The sequence below is a fragment of the Camellia sinensis genome, chromosome 3 (assembly GCF_055761805.1).
Source record: "Camellia sinensis isolate YWXY chromosome 3, ASM5576180v1, whole genome shotgun sequence".
Taxonomy (NCBI): domain Eukaryota; kingdom Viridiplantae; phylum Streptophyta; class Magnoliopsida; order Ericales; family Theaceae; genus Camellia; species Camellia sinensis.
Genome location: NC_138963.1, coordinates 15184465 through 15204951, shown reverse-complemented (window position 1 = coordinate 15204951; position 20487 = coordinate 15184465).

Here is a 20487-nt window from a genome sequence, read left to right as displayed (position 1 = left end):
CATTTTAGATCACTTTTTCAACTCTGTCTCTCTCTCTTACTTTTCAAAAACCTATTTTGAGAGCTTCTCTCACTACATTTCACCTTCTCTCTAGGGTTTGATCTAGTTTGAGTGATCTCCTACCCTTGGTCCTTTGTAAAAAGTGTGGAGCTTGGTGAGGGCTACCTTTTGATCAGAAAATTTCTTGGTTTGGAGCACTTTGAGTTTTTTTCATCTTCTCCTTTGAGTTCCGAATTTGAGGTAGGGATAACTACTCATCTTTATGGTCTTGACATAAACATGTAGTTATTTTGATTAAATGTTGATTAGGGAAAGTTTGGGAGTTAGGGTTTCAAAAGTTATAAAGAGGGGTTTTGTGATTTTAACCCATAAACTTGAATTTTAGGTCTTAAAGAGAGATTAATGATGTTGTTGTTAATATTTGAGCCTTAGGGTCACTGTTGAGGAAGAGAGAGGAAAGCCCTAATTCTTGTTATGAATTAATTTATATAATTAATTTGGGAATGTTATGGAAATATGAAATTTAGTTGGAAATAATGAAATTGACTCATTATGAAGTAGAATGGTGGAGTTGGGCTTAATAATCACTCACCTTGTGAATTGTTGATAATTTATCTGTTGATGCATTTATTATCAGTTTAGAAATAATTGTTTTGGACTACCGGTGGAGGGTAGTCTTGATTGTTGTAGACAATGCATGATGATTAGGCGAATTAAAACTAATCAATTGAATATGTCATCGAATATGATGGTTGGAATAATATATCAAATTTGTGTATTGATTGGACATGTATATAATAAACGTTTATATACATTGTATTGTGTGGGAGGAGATAGGGGATGTACTCCACGGTTTAGGAGGAGATAAGGGATGGACTCCTAAACTGGATATTGTTTGGCAGAAGATAGGGGATGGACTCCATTGATACAGCAAATATGTGTATCATATATAAAGTATGGAAGTGTTTTATTTGAGATTGATACAGCAAATCTGTGTATTATTTGTGAAGTACAGAAGTGTTTAATATGAATTGTTATCTCATTTGAAATTGAAAGTATTGTTGATATGAGTCGTTATCTCATTTGAAAATTGAATTGTTGATAAAGGAAATGTGTTAGAATGAGATGTAATCTCATTTGATTTGTTTGGCCATGTTCTGAGCCATGTTTATTAATTGAAACTGTATAAGTAAAGGAAATTTGTGACAACCCTCACCACGGATTAACTGTTAAACTGTGACTGAATATGATAAATAACTGATTAGACTGAAATTCTGAACTGATTGATTGAGTGTATTAGTTTAATTGCAATCTATCTGTTTGACTGCTAAATGATCTATTCATGTTTTATGTTTTAAACTGCAAATTGAAGGCCTTATCGGCAGTTGAATATGAAATTGATTAGTGTTTTATGCTAATTAGAATTTATGTGATTTTATGGCATGTTTAATTGAAATTTGATTTAGTATGATTAAATTAGATTAAAGAATGTTAAATTGCTTTAGTTGGTTTAATTACCAAACTTGCCATTGAGTGGCCATTTCCTACACCCTTGTTAGTGACTTAACCATTGCATTATAAACACCATCTCAACCATTTTCTCCAAAGACCAAACCGACAAGAGAGAGAGAGGTAGGAGAGAATTGTTTCATCTTGAATTTAGCTTGGAATTTGAAGGAATTGGAGGATTAAGTGCATAGTAGGCTCCCACACATGAAATTGAAGACTTAAGGTAGCGAATTTCCCTTTTTAATCATGAATTTCAGTAGATTCTTGCATGGTTTATGATATATTGAAGATTGGAGTCAAGTATTAGTTTAAAATGTTGAATTGAGAGCTAGATCATGCATGCATGTGCACATTATTGAGTTTTAAGGTGGCTTCATGGAAATTCTTGCATGCAAGTTTACATTCTTTTCTAGCCCATGAATTCATCATATTCTTGAGCTCCCTCTTGTCTTGGATCATGTTTTAGGGCATTAGAAGTCATTAGAATTCATGCATGTTACACGTACATTGTGTTCATGAAGTTTTGTTTGAATTTGTGTTTAATTGAACTACCTTTGGGCTTTGATTTTGCAAATTGATCTTTGAAACATGTCATATTATAAGTTTTAAAGTGTTTTCCAGAAAATTAGCCCAAAAGGATCGAATTTGATGCATTTAAAGTTGGTTTTGAGCTTGGAGGTTCAATCTGAAAATTCCAGATTTTGGACCCACGCTCGACCATAAGCCTTTGCGCTCGAGCGTACACTCTGAATACTTGCATCCCGCTCGATTGGGGAAAGTAACGCTCAAGCGTGAAATGCGTGTATCCAGTACTTTGCATGTGTTTACAGTCCGCTCGAGCGAGGGAATGCACGCTCGAGCAAGGACCTGAGTCTCATGCTCGAGCGTTTATCGAGCGCCCATCGAGTGTATTTTTGTGCATCTAGTACTTTTATTGTAGTTTACAGTCCACTCGAGCGAAGGAAGTCACGCTCGATCGGAGCTCCTTTGTCTGCATGTCCACTCGAGCGTAGAAAGCCACGCTAGAGCGAGATCCCTGTTTTCTGAAAATTTTGAAAAGTGTTTTAAAGTGCATCTTTGCATCCTCATTTTATCCTAGGCATTCCTAGGCCTAGTTTAAGGCATCTTAATGAGGATATTGATATAGAACCACACCGAGTCAAGATAGGGACTAAGTTATTGTTTCCCAAACGTACAACTTAGTGTGTGTTCATCCTGTAACTGTGTAGGGTTGGCATTCGAGGACACTCACTAGCCTATCTGTAGCCCAGAACTCTGTGAGGAACAATGTTATAAAGATATGTTCAATCATGAATATTTTCTGAATGATTAACTGTACTGCTTTCCGAAATGATATTTCTTACTGAATGAATGTTTGTCCTATTTGCGAACTGTATTCGTGGCATCCTTAGCAATTACTGTTACTGTTACAAAGATCTATGTCGGTTCCCATGTTGGAACCACTACTATTTATTGATACGATCGCCATCAACTGACTGTTCGGTCTAATAAGACCAATTGTACTGTTTGCTATTGGATATACCACATATGATTATTATGGTTTATAAATGACTATTATGGCATGAAATATGAGTCACAAATTGAATGACTGATATACTGTTATAACTGACTGTTTTAAACACTGGAAGGACATTCATTCTTAACCTCTTTATGCATATGTTATTCACTGGGTTTTAGCTCACTGTTTATATATATATATATATATATATGTAGGTGTACAGGCATTGGATCGGAGCTAAGAGCGTTGGGTTAAACTCCCTTTTTGTCAAGCCAACCAATCTGCCTCACTTCGAGGTTCCAAGTGTGTTCAAGCTAAGGCTGCTTTGGGGTGTTTCAGATTTCCCCTTTCTGTTTCTGTTGAATAAACTATATAGATTTGTATTGTACTGTTATGGTAAGGATTTGGTCCCTAACTTGAATGTCTGTATATAATGTATGTACATACTGTTTTGCTTATAAATGTGAACATGATCGAAAAAGTCTTTTTGCATACAGACTATCACAACTCATTGGACATCGTTTATTACTGTTTTGGCTTCCGCCAGCCCCTGTACTTTGTATTACTGTTGTTACTATTAAGCAGGTCTTCGGTAATCACGGATTACTGGCCGGTTACGGTGCTAAACCCATAGGGACGGGTTTGGGTCGTGACAAAAGTGAAACGAAGCACGGACATATTTGTCATGGAATTAAATGTGTTATAAGCTGGTTTATATGAGTTAAACGTTTATCAAATGCTAATGTTTTAGTTATTGCTCATACTATGTTTAGCATATCTCTACTGGGCGTTGGCTCACCCTATATGGGACATCATTTTCAGGTGCAGGTGACATGCCACCTCCAAGGACGTAGCTTGGGAGGCTTGAGGCTGTTAGACCTTTTTGTTGTTCTATTTTGTATTACATGTAAATTCAGGCCAAGGGCTTAATTGTGTAAAGAGTTAGAACTCTATTTTGTTGAACCTAAGTGTTAACTTGGTGTAGACACCCCATTTTTGACCGTCCTCAAGACTTGGATGTCACCGTTTGAACACTCGGTGATTATCCATGTTTGCGTTCGTTTGGAGTTCCCGGAGGCCTCGGGTCGCGTGCCTTGCCTCAGGATCTCCGAACTCGACCGTTGAGTGTCTGGTTTTGCACCAAACACTTGTGTTCTGCCTTGGAAGGGAAGGGTAGGGCTTGTGGACCATCCCCACCCATCACCGGCAGTGGCTAGAGGCCACCGGCTAGTTTTTGCTGCCACCGGCAATGTATATTGCCGGCCGGCACTATTTGTTGCCAGTCAGCACTTTTTAGTGCCGGCCGGCACTCTTTTTGGCCAAGATGGCATTTTTGGCCGGCCGATTACTGTGCATCTGCTTTTGCAGATATTTTAAGACAGCTGTCTTGCTTTTTGCTCCCCACCATGCACGTGTATGGAGGGATCTCCCTCTTATGAAGCTTGTCTTGTAAGCTTTACAAGACAAGAAGTGCCATATAGAGAGGAGAGGTCTCTTGGCTTAGGGGGGTTAGACATTTTAAGATATTTTGAGAGCAAAAACAGCCATTGTTAGGGTTTGAGATCTAGGGTTAGGGTTTGTTACACCTTATCTCTCTCTTTTTCCCTCTTGTGTGTGTTTTAGTGTGTTTAGTCCATACTATTGCACATAAACACCTAGTGTTTCACCTTCCTCTTGGAATTGAGGTTCTAAGGGACTGATTTTGAAGTGTTGGTGTTGGATTCAAGCTAAAGGAGGCCATTGGAGCACCATTTGTGAAAGAGTCTTCAAGGGTGAGAACCTAGTCTCCTTTTTCCCCATTTTTGTATTGATTTTCTACCTATCTTAGAGCTGTTTTTGTACTTATTGTATAATACAAAAAAGTTCTGTTTTTAGGCCCTCTTTATTTTTTATTAAGAGTGTTTTGTTGTTTGAGGGTGGTTGACCCCCCTTAGGCCTTGAAAGGCCTCATTCTGAGCCATTTTGTGCTAGCTCCGGGATTTTAGTGTTGGGGTCTCTTCACCACTGAAATCTTGAGGGATTTCAGTGGTAAAGATGATGCCTTAAAGTCCCAAGAAGGAGAGGGCCACCCCCTCTCCTTGTTGTCCTTGAAAAGGGCATGTTTTGGCCTCTTGAGGGAGCATCATGATAGAGTGTGTATTGACCATGACTTGGCTATTTTTTATGCTTAATATGTCATGTTATGCCTCTGTTTTTACTTGGTTTTGGTACTCCATGCATGCTTAGCATAGTTGCCTTGTAATGCCTTGTTATGCCTTAACATGTCTTAGGTTGTTAGCCTTTGTTGGAGCATGTTTTAGGCTTAGTCTTGTGAAGATTTTGTGCATGTTTTGCCATGTTCTAGGTCTGTCCTAGGTTGTTTGGGTCGAATTTGGCATGCATCATATAGCCCCTTTGTATTTAGGCTTGTTGGCCTTGAGCATATGAATGTATAGCATGGCATCTTTGCATTGTTTTGGTGATTTGGGACCACCCTATAAGCTATTTCAGTCCCATTTTCATGCTTGCTTGATTGCCTTGCATGCCTCTTTGATGCTTTGGAAGCATGTGTTGCATGCTCCATGTTTTGACCATTTGTGCATGCCTTTGTTTTTGAGTCATTTAGATGCCATCTAAGTGGTCTTTTGGGCCTTATGTTATGTGCTAAAATTCTATTTTTAGTCATTTAGTCCATGCCATGTTTGGTCTTGCTAAGTGTAGTTCAATGCCCCATTGGTTTGCTTTGAACACTTGGACTATTTGTTGCATGTTTGGCTTGATTTTGTTGCTTGGTTTGGCACCATCCTAACATGCATTTTTAGAGCTCATGTTGCATGCTAATTAGTCCATGATCCCCCTTTCAAATGTGTTTGAGGGTTGTTCAACTTGTGCCCAAGTGTTGGCCTTTCAACATGTGTATGTGTGCATGTGTATTTGGCCCCTCATTTTAGCATTATGGCTACTGTTTTAGGCCTATTTAGAGCTGCCTAATTCATGTTTAAGTCCATCTTCCCATCTATTTGCATTGCCATATGTATGCTTGTATGCTTGCATAAGCTTGTCCCCATGCCATGTTGCATCCTTAGCTTGTATGCTTAGGTTGCATTGTATTTTGCATGCATTCCTTGCCCCCTTGATTTGGTGATAGGGATTAGGACTTTGGTTTGATTTGGTTTGCATGCATTTGAAATCAAAGTTACATACTTGGTTCTTCAGGCCATCATGCATGGAAATGCGTGATTGGTGGTCCGAGAATCGAGGCACATGCCCCTTTGAGTCATTATCATGATAAGGGACATGGTTGGTGCATATATGCCTTGAATTGTGCTGCCATGCTTTGCCTTGCCCTCTGTTGCTGTCATTTACAGATTCTGCAGGAACACTCTGCCGACCGGCAGTGTAAGGTGCCGACCGGCAACAATTACTCTGCCGACAGCTTCATTTTGTGCCGATGGCCACACACCACTGCCGGTGGTAATTCCACTCAGCCGGTGGCACTCCCCAGTGTCCAAGGATGCAGTCCTGAGGTTTTGACAGCCTCCAAAGGAGTGAAGGAAGGAAAACAGAGGCAGCCTATGTATGGCGGCGCGTTTCCCGAGGTGGTTTATCTGTTTTCTTAGCTTAATTTAATTTGTTAATTAAATTAATTAATTTGTAATTATTAATTATCCTGCGTAGTTAATTAATTTGTAATATTTATTTGGTCCCTCCGAGTGAGGGCAAATCTGTAATAAGTGTGCGTGGGTGGTGTGTATGTCTTCCAATCCCCACTTCTTTCTTCCCTTTTATTTACCTGCTTATGATGGTAGATTAGGGCACATTTATTTTAGCATACCTTATGCTATGCATGCGTGCATTCATGCATTTGTTGACATGCATCAGGCTCGGCACATCATGCTAACTGCATTCGTACTTTAATTTCAAAATTGAATATGTGATAGTTGATCGCATTTCGTATGCCATGTTTAGGGTTAGCCGAGCCTACCTAGATTGCATTTTTGCATGTGATGCATTAGCCATTTTTAACATGAACTAGGACATGCATGTTTGCTAACTAGTTTACTGTTTTGGCACGGAGTACGATGTAAGTATTTATGCTTTAGCATCCCGCATGTATGTGAGTGTTGCCATGACAGTATGCCTGCCATGCGGCTAAGTGCTTATATGAGATAAACTGTTTTGAATGCCTGTGGGTGGAGGTTGGATTGTTTAAGTTGGAAAAACTCGTTGAAATCCGTATTTTAGCCTACTTGCGAGTAGCAAATTCCAAAGTGCTTTTCAAAACAAACGGATATGCAATGCTTATTTCCAAATTAGACAATCTAGTCTATACTTGTTTGCTGCGCGCATAACATAGTAATTCTAGGCTAACAATTGGAATAAGAACACGTAAAGTTTTCAAAATCGGATATCATGATTAGTAGAGGCAGGTCTTTGGACCGGGCGAAAGGGGGTGCTCATAGCTGACCTTCCCCGATCGTACCCAAGCTCCCGAGCCGAGACAACTCCGGTGATGACGAACATGTGGCCTTCGGCACCGAGTCAGGGTTTCCTAAATTTTCCCATTTAAAAAAAAATATTTAGGTGGCGACTTTGTATCTGGCAAAGCAGTCCATGTTTGGCACTACTTTTTCAAAAATCTGTTTCTCAAAACGATTTACCAGATTTGGACTCTTTGGTTCAGATTAAGAACTGTGATACAAATCGAGTCCGAACTGTAGCAGCGAGGTCCCCCTCCGCGGGCGCGTCTACAGTTTCTGGCGACTCTGCTGGGGACTTTAGAGAGCTTGACTCGAATTCATGATATCCTGTTTTGATTTCGCTTATGTGTTTCTTTGCATTGCATGTGCATTGGTGCGCCTAGGAACACAGTGTTTGCCATCTGCCATTCCTGAACGGTTTGCCGGAGGCTTTTCTTGTCAAGGCATGTCCATAAGGCTGACCGGCTATGGGCTCTGACAGCATGGGAACACAAACCCCGGTTTTACCGAGGCACCCTTTTGCGACCATTCGACCTAGTACATATTCGGATCCATAGTGACCATTCCAAGTTAGGACAGGTTGCTTACTCGATGTTAGGTTGTTTGAAAACCGCTGTGTGCGTAGTGAAACCCTAGCTCCTGACGAAATAGGACAGGGAAACCCTACCCTAACATAGGGGTGTTTTGGCTCTCTTTACTTGCTATGTGCTTCTAGAATGTGTTTCTACAGGAAAAGTACATGTCAGTTTGTGAGTTTGAGTATCGGGCCCGAGGGCACCAGAATCAGTATTGTTGAAAATCAGTTATCAAGAATCAGTTATCCGCGGGTATCAGATTCAGTATTTTGGGAACAGAAATCTGGGGAACAGTGATCAGCAGTAAGGTACAGTTGTCTGGCCACACCCGTATTTAATCCGATTGGGGCTGAAATGCTGTTTGTTTCTCCTTTCAGTTCAGAGAGTCGCAGAGTTGATACAGAATAGTCAGTGTCTCCCCTTTGCCGAGGCAGGATTTATGGTGGCACAAAATTTAGAAGAAATTGTGGTTATGACGGCTGCATTGGAGCAGGGGACCGCTCCGCAGAGTGAGGCCAGCATCAGTATGTCACACCCACCCAGGTCGCCCGTTGTGCACCCGGTCTGGGCTCCCCAGTTATATCAGGCTCGTGAGCCCACCACCTTCGAATTGATGGGAATGATAGGTGACCTCCAGAGGACCGTGGCCGATCAAGCCTATGGAATGTCGGCTTCACCGCCAGCGGCGCCATATGCCGGGAATTTCATACCACAGGAGCCCCCGCTACTGGGGCGGATTGTGATAGAGCTCAGCCAGCCAGAGGTGGCTTCCAGCTACAGCCGCGACATGCCAGCACCGACCCAGACCCTTGATCAGGCTGAGGCCAGAGGAAAAGAAAAGGCAAAGGTAGACGCCGATCCTATTGAACAACTGCTGTGGGCAGTCGAGGCTCTGAAAGTCAGAGGGATGAACAAGCAACAAACATCTGCGATAGTGACCAAAGTTGTAGATGATGTTTTCCCCGCTCCAATCAAAGGCAGTTCAAGCCAGGCAGAAAACCGGGATGGGCCCCGTCATGCCCAGACAATTCCTGTCATTCCCAACCCCGCACCGGGAAAGGTTCAAAAAGCCAAGGCAGTGCCAGCCGACCCTTTCGCCAGCGCATCTGGCAAGAATCCTCAAACTTCAAAGTACCTGCCCCGAGGGCGCAGGGTCTTTCACGACCTCTACATGCCTTTGTCTAAGGCATTACTAATATTGGCGAAGAATGGGCATCTTAAACCTTTGGAGCCTCGGCCACTCCCGAAGAATCTCCCCGCCACGCATGATGCTACCTTGTACTGCGCGTACCACCAACAGTCCGGTCACAGTACCGATGGGTGTTCCCGCCTTCGTCATGAAGTGCAGGATTTGATCGATAACAAGGTTATCCTCCCACCCACCTCAACCAAGTCCGTTACCACCCAGTTGTTGGATTTCGAGGGCTCAGATACTGCGAGTATGTAAAGTGAACCACCTGCGGGCGACATTTGGTATATTTTGGATGAAGCGTCTGGCACGCATTTTTGAGCATCGGTGAAACCGAGTTTTGTAAATCCTGGCTTGGATATCGAATCAGTCTTTTGTTTTGAGTCTGTCTCTTTGTCTTGAGTCAGTCTTTTTTTGCTTAAGGGCCTGTCTTGTTGTATCGAGTCAGTCCCCTTTGTATATAATACCAGGTGATTCTGGGGTTGTTGCCTCGAACACCGTTTTGTTTTGTAATTATCTGTTTTGTTTTGAGTCTGTTTCTGCCGAGGGGCCAGTTGCACCAACAAACCCGAGTGAAACAGCTGTTGCTATCTCAACTTCATGCTTGCTTTCAGCATAAGTGCCAGAGAATTTGATTGGGCTGACAGTACATCTCGTCTGCTCCCCTGCGTGCCAAACTCATTGCATTAACCTAAGTTTTCCAAAAAAAACAAACCTTTTGAACACTGCGGTGATAAAAACGAAGAGGAAGGAATTCCTCGGGTTTTGCAAAATTTTGATCATTTTGAGAGAAAGAGAGGCGTGCTAAGCCTTTTAATGAATGAAACCATGCTTGTCAGCGTGAGTACTGAGAAGGATCCTGGCCTGATCCAGATTGGTTCCGCACTATCTTCGGCGCGAGTGATTTGTCGCTTTCTTAAAAACTTTCAAAAACAAATGTTTTACGCGGCCCTGTGAAGACTTGTGTGGAATCCCTCTTGAGGTCGCGCAGCCTAGGATCGCTCTTAGCCTCAAGATTCAACCTGTTTGTTTTCCGACTTTGAACCCGTTCAGAACGTTCAGAAAGTTCAACGGACAAACGCCGTGAAAGGTCTGTATGGCCAGTTTGGAAACAGCCCTCGAGCAAGAGGCACCAAAGCCGAATCAGAAGGAGTAGATCTCACCAGAAGAAGCTCGTAGAGCAACCGTGATGGATTCTTCTGCAAATCATTGCAACAGCCGTTCTCCTAGACACAGGAGGGGTTTCCAGTTCAGGAACCATTTGGCATGGACTTGCTACACTTTTACCATTTGAGAGGCTCGCTGGGCCGAAAACCCGGAAGGGCGGCCCAGGCAAAAGTTAGAGCAAGAGAAAAATACAAGAAAAGAAAAGAAAAAAAGAGAAGAAGCAAAAAAAAAAGAAAAAAAAAGGAGAAAAAAAAAGAAGAAGCAAAAATACAAAAAAGAAAAGAAAAAAGGAAATAGAAAATGAAAAGAAGCTCGCAAGGTCGAAAACCCGCATTGGGCGCCTTGGCAAAAGTGAGAGCCAAACAAAGTGAAGGTTAAAATACCCGAGTGTACCTTAACCGGAACTACGTGAGGCTTGATTCCCATGTTTGGGATACGTAGGCAACTTCATCATGAAGTCCAGCCCCCAACGCTTTCATAGCGTCTCAGTCCATGCAATGGTTTCGATTTCATCCCAAAGTCCAGTCACCAATACCCTCCAAGGTGATTGTGTCCATATATTTGTTGTGACCGTCTTCGTCATCGCTGTGTCCAAGAGTTCGGCCACCGCCAATGAAGACTATCTGCGGATTGCTGCGGCACCACCCAAACAAGGGGCAACTTTCCGTTGCCACGAGCTGCCGTGAGCCACCATTCAAACTAGGGGCAACTTTCCGTTGCCTCCCACCCCCTTCAAACCAGGGGCAATTTTCCATTGCCTCCGATCCGAGGTTGCGCATCTCGAAGAGTAAGTTCCAAGCTCGTTGAGCATTGACTGTTTGCAAAAATAGTTTTTGAAATTTTTTACTGAGGTTGACTATTTTCTCGAAAACTATTTCATTTTCCAAAACTGGACCATTGTCTTGGACCCAAAAAGGAAAATTTTCAGTGTTTACAGCCTGACTTGCACGGTTTTCAAATCAAAAATCGAACAAGTACGTTAATCCGGCTCTCATTTTGATCAAACTTGTTTTAGTAGAAAACCGAAACGAAAAGAATGGTTAAAATGATGAACCAGGGGCACAGTTAAGCCAGGCGTTCTGTCTTTCCCCCGTCATCGACGTACTTGCCGGAAGAGCACTCTACCCGCCAGAAGAAATAGCTGTGAGCTAACGGTGTTGAGCATGAACCCACACCGTTCTATTTATCCATCAATCACCCCGGGGAGGGATGAAAAATGAGAGAATGAAGAATAGAGAGGTGTAAGTTGAGAGAAAAGTAAGGAAAAGGTTTTTGAGAGAAAATTCGAGCTTGAGAGTCGAGTGATGTGAGAATCACAAATCAGACAGGGTGGGAAATAATGCTTAGAGAAACTGGCTCCTCGTGGTCTGAGGTCCCCCGTCTTCGTCAACGCGTCTGTGTGTCGTGTCTCTTTCACTTGACGGTCTCGTCTCTTGTTTGTAGTCTTTCCCGAGCGTGTCTCGTTGTGTTTAGGTCGTGTACCTCTTTGTTTGAGCCCTCCCCGCTGTGTTCAGTTGTAGGCTCGATATCCCGGTTTGAAAAACCCTCATTCGATTTCAAAAATCATTTACACTCAGAATGCTGCGCCATTCTCTACATTTGAACGTGTTTCGACTCCAACAGGTTCCATCTTTGAGGTCCGTCCTGTTAGATTGGGCCGTTTGTTCAGAATTTGCTGTGTGCAAAATGAATCGAATGCTGTGTTATGGGCTGTATGCAGGTTAATCCCCAACAGAGTAAGGGCTGTGTGTCCAAGAATCAGGCAGTGGGTTGCTTGGGTTATTTTGCTGTTGGCTGTTTAAGTTATCTGGTTATTACAGTGCGAGTGTTCAATTTTCAGATAACCAATCAATTTCATTTACATTGAGGTGTAACATGATGAGATACGATGCAATACATGAGATATGCAAATGTAACACTTTTTAAGCAAAAATCTGTTCATTTCATAATCTTTTTCAAGTACAAAATTTTGAAGAAAACAAAATCTGCCTGCGGCAGTACAAGGTAATCTATCTACCGACAAAAAAACAAAAGTACAAGAAAGAAGAAAAATGACAAAAATCCGCATCTGTATCGAGCACTCCAAGGGCCGTCAGTCTGTCCTGGTCCTTTTCCTGGACGAGGGTCCAGGAGCATCATCAGCGTCGTCATCAAAGCCCGAGCTAGAACCGCCTCCGGACTCCTCCTCCGATGACTCGGACTCCGCCTCGGCCTCCGCCTCTGACTCCTCGTCATCATCATCGTCCGGGACTGGAGCTCGCGAGCTACTCCCGACATGAGTACGCCCTCCCCTGGTACGGGGAAATATCCGGCCCTCCTCATCTCTCCCCCGGGCAGGGACAGAAGGTCCAGCTGGAGCACCTCCTGCCATGGGAATCTGGAAAGGAGGCTGAAAAAGTACACAAAAGGGAGATGCATCAGTATACTGTAGACAGTTTATCAGTGCAGAATGCAATGCCGAGTACAGTGTATGAATGCCGTGAGCTGTCTATCAGTGCAGAATGCAGTGTGTGAGTACAGTGTATGAATGCCGTGATCAGTCTATCAGTGCAGAATGCAGTGTGTGAGTACAGTGTATGAATGCCGTGGGCAGTTTAAACAGTGCAGAATGCAGTGTATGCAGTGTGTCAGATACTGTGAGATCAGTGTATCAGGTGTTGTGCCGTGCGTCAGATTATGTGAAGCAGTGTATGAATGGTTGAGGCCAGTGTCAGAAGAACATATCGGTATGCTGTAGAGGGCTAGGAGGTCAAATGTCCGCTGAAGCATCCCCATCATCGAGGCATTCATCGCCAACGACTGACGGGTGTACTCAGAAGAAGCCTGCAAAAGTATCAGATGCATCAATATTCTGTGAAATATCAAATAAACTGAAAATGAATGACTATACAAAAGTGCAGTAATACATACTGGAGGTAGATCGGGGACATCGATGAACTCGTGACCAGCCGGTGGAGGGGCGAAGGGGATCTGATAGGTCGACCCACCCTGCCCCTGGAAAGTCAGTACAGCGGGCAGGGCAGGCCAGCCAGCTCCCCGTCCTCCCTGCACTCCGCCCCTGCCACAGACCCAGGCCCTCCTCGCAGCCCCTACTCCAACTCCCGCTCCGGCCCCAGCCGCCGATGCCACAGGCCTGGCCCCCTCTGCTCGACGGCCGCTCAGAAGTCGCATCAGGTACGTCCGCACGTACTCCTGATAGTCTCCGGTGCCTCTGAAGCCGGCCTCCTCCCAGCCAATGGTGTAGTCGTCCATCTGTTTGCTGGTGAGCCTCTCGGTCTCCCTCATATCCGCAGGAGGGTGAACCGGGACTATCTGCTCAGGTAACCCCAGGGTCTGGCGTAGGAAACGCTCCCCCAGGTACCAAGCCCGACAGACCGGGCCCTCAAGCAACATCCGGAAACGCGAGGTCTCCTCCGCACCAGCGAACCGATCCCGCATTGCCGCCGGCAAGGGAGCCCACGGCCGCCATGTGATTTGAAAGTGACAGACAGATTGTTATCTACTGTTATTGAAAATGCAGTGGAAAAGCAAACCCTAAATGAACTGCAAGTAAAACATACCTCCGCAGGGGTGATAGTGTCGAAGTATCGGCGGAAGAAGCCGAAAGTCTCCCGTGATCGCCGGGTGCATCTCCCGTCGAAGCGACTTGAAAACGGGACGGCCAGAGGAGTCTCCGCAACTGGCACAGGAGCAAGCCTAGGAAAGTAGGCGTAAACCCACAGCTGCAAGGTAAATACCAGTGCATTTATCAGAAAAAGCAGAATATGCAGAATAAAGCAGAAATGGCAGAGCCGTGTGTTGTGCAGTGTATTGTGTGCAGTGTACAGTGTGAGCAGTGTACAGTTAGTGTGAAGCAGAATGTATGTGTCTGCCGTGTGTACAGTATACAGCAAGTATAAAGCAGACTACAGTGTGTGCAGTGTACAGAATACAGAAAGTATAGAGCAGAAATGTAAAAAGCGGAGAAGAAGTGTACCTCCCAAGCCCGCCAGTAACCTCCGAGTAGCTGGCCGCTGCCGCGAGAAGCCGAGCTCATGTACCCGTAGAGAGTGGACAGAGCGGCGCCGCCCCAATCATAGTGCAGAATGTCCCGGACGTCCACCAGTGCGCTGAGAAGACAGAGAGGCACGGTGTTCGCCCGGTCGGCGAAGATGGTAGTCCCGAACAGGAACATGAGGAAGCCGCGAGCATACCTCTCCACGTCCTCCGGGGTCATCTGCGCCTCCTCCTCTAACACGGGCTGGACTCGAAACTGGACCTCGAACCAGGAGTATCGAACGAAACCTGGGCGAGCTAGGGGTGGCACCTCCCCCAGTAGATGGACCTGAGCCGCGGTCCACTCGTTCATGTCGATGTCGAAAGGGATCGGATCACCCCCTACCCCGATGCCTGTGAGCATCGAGAAATCATAAGGGGTCATCGTCATGTCCCCTGCAGTGGAAAAATGAAAAGAATCGGTGGTGTCCCACCATCTCTCCGCCAGAGCAGCAAGGAGAGGCCTGCATGTGGAAAGCCTGGAGAGTCCTCGGCAGAAGGCACCGAAACCCGCTCGATCCACGATGCATCGGACTGCATCAGGGAGCTCACCGTACCACTCCCGAGCGCCAGTATTCCCATACCCACGGATGGTATGGGAACCCTCCTGTAAACAGAAAATAACAATTGCAAGACAACATTCAAAATGCAGTTTTGGAAAAGCAGATGAAGCATGTGTGCAAGTTTGACAGATTCAGGCAAATACTGGGTGCCGGTGTGCTTACAGTGAAATACGTGTGATGTGTCAGCGTGTTTGGGTGTTTCAGAACAGATATAGCATGTGTGCAAATTTAACAGATTCAGACATATACTGGGTGCCAGTGTGTATGTAGTGAACTACAGCGAGTGTAGTGTGTTTGAGTGATTCGGGGCTAGTGCAGTGTGTGTGCATGTGTCAGTCTCAAGCAGATATCAGTTGTATGTATGTTTATAGTCAACTACAGTCTACAGCATATCAGTTTTCAGCAGTTAAAGAATACAACTAGCTATGACAGTTTTTGTATCCTACATTGCGGAAAGTAAAGCAGAAGACAAAGAATTACCTCGGAAGTGCCGAATGAAAGGTGGGAGGTAGGCTCACACAGTAGTAGCTCAGGCGCCACGTGCCTCTCAAAGCTCCGGAACTGACGCAGGCCGTCGGGGGGCAGAACATGGATCGCCGGTCGGTAGATCGCCGGGTCGAACGGGCGCTCGCTCAGTGGTAGGAGCTCGACCCCGGGATCCATCTCGTGGTCCGGGGGAGTCCCGCCACGTGGAATGTCGTCCGCCATATCGAAAATGATGAGAAAATGGCCGGAGGAAGGAAAACCGGGCCGGAATACGAAGAGTCAACCGAAAAAGTCGACTCCCGAGAGGGTCGAAAATGGCCGGGAAGGCCGGAATGTGAAAAGGCACGGAAATGAAGAGGAAAACGAGGGGAACAAACCCCGAAAAGGCGGGAACGCCAAACGAGGCACCGAAACGAAAATGTGATCGGTTGAAAATGTCCGAAACACGAAGAAAATCGCGAATCCGACGACGAAACGGGCGTAGAACGCGAAGAAACGGAGAAACGGGGGGACAACAACGCTCTAGAGAGAGAAAGTAGAGGTTTTCGGCGGTAGAGGAATGAGAAATTAGGGTTTGGAACCCTATTTTAAAATGCCCAAGTTGAAAAGTCGAAACTGCCCCGAATCAGCAACTGTTTGCCGGTCGGCAATGTTTTGTGCCGGCCGGCACTTTTTTGTGCTGATGGAGTTATTTTTCAGCCGGTGGACAGCCAGTGGCCTCCCCTCCCGGTCGGTGGTGTTTCCACAGCCTTGTTTAGGCCATGTGAGAAGTTTTGGGTCTTCATAGCTCAAGAAGGTGCAAGAAAGTGCATTTTTGACGCTCAACCGGCCTCCGTTTTGACCTCGGGTCGTGTCTTCTGTGCGTGGCACTCCAATTCATACAAGGTGTATCCTTTCCGTATCCTTTTGACTTTTACAAGGTCCAAAAGTTGCCCCATGTGTATCGCATATTAATCGCACTGTTTTGTGCATTTCAATCAATCGCACTGTTTTGTGCATTTCAAGCCGGCGCACTGTTTTGTGCATTTCAAATCGGCGCACTATTTTGTGCATTCAAACCACTCGCACTGTTTTGTGCATTTCAAAATCAATCGCGCTATTTTGCGCATCTCATTGCATTTTGCATGCATTCCATCGCACTGTCTTGTGCACTCGCGTTGTCTAACGCATCGCGCTATTTTGCGCATCATACCGTCGTGCATGCACGGTCTGGCGAGACCTTAAACACGTACGGGCTGGCGAGACCTTAAACACGCATGGTCTGGCGAGACCTTAAACACGCACGGTCTAGGAGACCCTAAATCCTCTGAAGGTGCAATTCCTTCGGTGTTTGTCGTGCCCGAACGACTGTTGATAAGTTGCATCATACATGTATCTTAAGCCGCGTGTTGTCGCGCATTCCATGCAACAAGCATTTTATACATCATTTGCATTGCATCTCAAAAACAAAAAAACAACAAAAAAGCGCATTGTCATGCATCATCGTAGATAGTTGCATTGTTATGCATCATTGTAATATAGTGTATATTGCATTGTAGATTGCATGCATTCATTGCATACATCCTGCATCACGGTCTAAGAGACCTTAAATCCTCTAAAGGCGCAATTCCTTTGGTGTTTGTCGTGCCCGAACGACTTTCGGTGGTCTGGTAAAGCCACCCGTCTATGTTTGCGGTGAGTTCCTAGAAGACCAACTGGGACGGTGGAAACTAGAGTTCGAACGGCTTATGCCTAGAACGCAAAGGTTCGGGAGTTTCGAGACTAGAGTCTGGTTTAAATAGCCAGGGGTGTATCCTCAGCTTGAAATCTGTATGGAAGCCCCATAGATTGAGGCAGCATGTCTACGCCTCAGTTCTGGATACTGAACCAACCTAGTATATCGCCCTGTTGGTAAGATAGGGAAAGCTGCAATCATAGCCGTTGCATCACAGTGCATTGTCATGCATTTCCATTGTAGCTTGCATGCATCCATTGCATTTTCCCCAGTAGTCGCATCGCACTGCATTGTCATGCACTTGTGTAAATATCCATCCCATTGCATATTTGTAGATATTGCATTGTAGATTGCATGCATTCACTGCATCGCCTTCCACCTATGGCTTGCGCCTTTCCAGGTTAAGCTTGGTTCGGTATGTGCCCTTACTTTTCATGTTAAAACACAGTTCTGCATGTGTATCGCGCCGATTCCACGCTGATATGTTGGTTGAGGGTTGCGGCACCTTTTCTGTGTTACACATGGCTCGTATGTGTACATGCCTTTCCTAGGCAAGATTTGGTTTGGCTTGCGTGCCATATCCATTGTATCCGTATCCATTTCGTTGCATATTTGTAGATATTGCATTATAGATTGCATGCATTCATTGCATCGCCTTCCGCCTATGGCTTGCGCCTTTCCAGGTTGAGCTTGGTCCGGTATGTGCCCTTACTTTTCATGATAAAACACAGTTCTGCATGTGTATCGCGCCGATTCCACGCTGATATGTTGGTTGAGGGTTGCGGCACCTTTTCTGTGTTACACATGGCCTGTATGCGTACATACCTTTCCTAGGCAAGATTTGGTTTGGCCTGCGTGCCATATCCATTGCCATCTTCCTAGCATATCCATACATATTACATTGTAGTGTAATTTTTGCATCCGGCATTAGGATCGTAGTCCTTTCTCCAGCGGGTCGTTTCCCCACTTATGTCAATTCCACCCAATACTTGTTCTTGCGTCTATCTACAATGCTCATAGTTCAGTTGACCGTTCTATGGTAGACAGACTTGTTATCTCCATCAATCTATTTGACATAGGTGTGATTTCGAGCCGCTCATGATTGGATCATGATTCAATTGCTTTGCATGTAGCTTGCATTGTTTCAATTACATTGCATCTTCATTTGCATTATTTATACATTGTTTTGTATATATTGCATATCGTTTTGCATCCGTTTTGCATCCATTTTTCATTGTCATGCATGTTGTTAACAATATTGTATCTGTTAAGTTTGTTTTCTTTGCAGGAACGATATTGTATGTACGGTTCATTTGAGGTTGGTGCAACCAGACGAGCCGCACAGGTATTGTATCTCCCGAGTGAGACGTATTGAGAATTGCATAATTCTCTTACATCCTTTCTGCATTGTAGTGGAGTTTGGTGTATGCTAGCTTAAAACTGTCGTATGTATGCTTCGTTACAGCTTTCTTTGCATGATCATAAGTTATGCTCGGCTTCGTGCATTGTCTTGCATTTTGCCCCTGCCTTCGGGCGCATATCTTGATTGTCTTGCATGTTTGTCTAAGTCTTCGGCCTTGTCAAAAATGGGTCGTCTCTGGGCTTTGACATTCACTCCCGTCATTGTTATGACTTCCGAGTTCTGTCAAAGAGGGGCAACTGTAGACACCCCATTTTTGACCGTCCTCAAGACTTGGACGTCACCGTTTGAACACTCGGTGATTATCCATGTTTGCGTTCGTTTGGAGTTCCCGGAGGCCTCGGCTCGCGTGCCTTGCCTCAGGATCTCCGAACTCGACCGTTTAGTGTCTGGTTTTGCACCAAACACTTGTGTTTTGCCTTGGAAGGGCAGGGTAGGGCTTGTGGACCATCCCCACCCATCACCGGCAGTGGCTAGAGGCCACCGGCTAGTTTTTGCTGCCACCGGCAATGTATATTGTCGGCCGGCACTATTTGTTGCCAGTCAGCACTTTTTAGTGCCGGCCGGCACTCTTTTTGGCCAAGATGGCATTTTTGGCCGGCCGATTACTGTGCATCTGCTTTTGCAGATATTTTAAGATAGCTGTCTTGCTTTTTGCTCCCCTCCATACACGTGTATGGAGGGATCTCCCTCTTATGAAGCTTGTCTTGTAAGCTTTACAAGACAAGAAGTGCCATATAGAGAGGAGAGGTCTCTTGGCTTAGGGGGGTTAGACATTTTAAGATATTTTGAGAGCAAAAACAGCCATTGTTAGGGTTTGAGATCTAGGGTTAGGGTTTGTTACACCTTATCTCTCTCTTTTTCACTCTTGTGTGTGTTTTAGTGTGTTTAGTCCATACTATTGCACACAAACACCTAGTGTTTCACCTTCCTCTTGGAACTGAGGTTCTAAGGGACTGATTTTGAAGTTTTGGTGTTGGATTCAAGCTAAAGGAGGCCATTGGAGCACCATTTGTGAAGGGGTTTTCAAGGGTGAGAACCTAGTCTCCTTTTTCTCCATTTTTGTATTGATTTTCTACCTATCTTAGAGCTGTTTTTGTACTTATTGTATAATACAAAAAAGTTTTGTTTTTAGGCCCTCTTTATTGTTTATTAAGAGTGTTTTGTTGTTTGAGGGTGGTTGACCCCCTTTAGGCCTTGAAAGGCCTCATTCTGAGCCATTTTGTGCTAGCTCCGGGATTTTGGTGTTGGGGTCTCTTCACCACTGAAATCTTGAGGGATTTCAGTGGTAAAGATGATGCCTTAAAGTCCCAAGAAGGAGAGGGCCACCCCCTCTCCTTGTTGTCCTTGAAAAGGGCATGTTTTGGCCTCTTGAGGGAGCATCATGATAGAGTGTGTATTGACCATGACTTGGCTGTTTTTTATGCTTAATATGTCATGTTATGCCTCTGTTTTTACTTGGTTTTGGTACTCCATGCATGCTTAGCATAGTTGCCTTGTAATGCCTTGTTATGCCTTAACATGTCTTAGGTTGTTAGCCTTTGTTGGAGCATGTTTTAGGCTTAGTCTTGTGAAGATTTTGTGCATGTTTTGCCATGTTCTAGGTCTGTCCTAGGTTGTTTGGGTCGAATTTGGCATGCATCATATAGCCCCTTTGTATTTAGGCTTGTTGGCCTTGAGCATATGAATGTATAGCATGGCATCTTTGCATTGTTTTGGTGATTTGGGACCACCCTATAAGCTATTTCAGTCCCATTTTCATGCTTGCTTGATTGCCTTGCATGCCTCTTTGATGCTTTGGAAGCATGTGTTGCATGCTCCATGTTTTGACTATTTGTGCATGCCTTTGT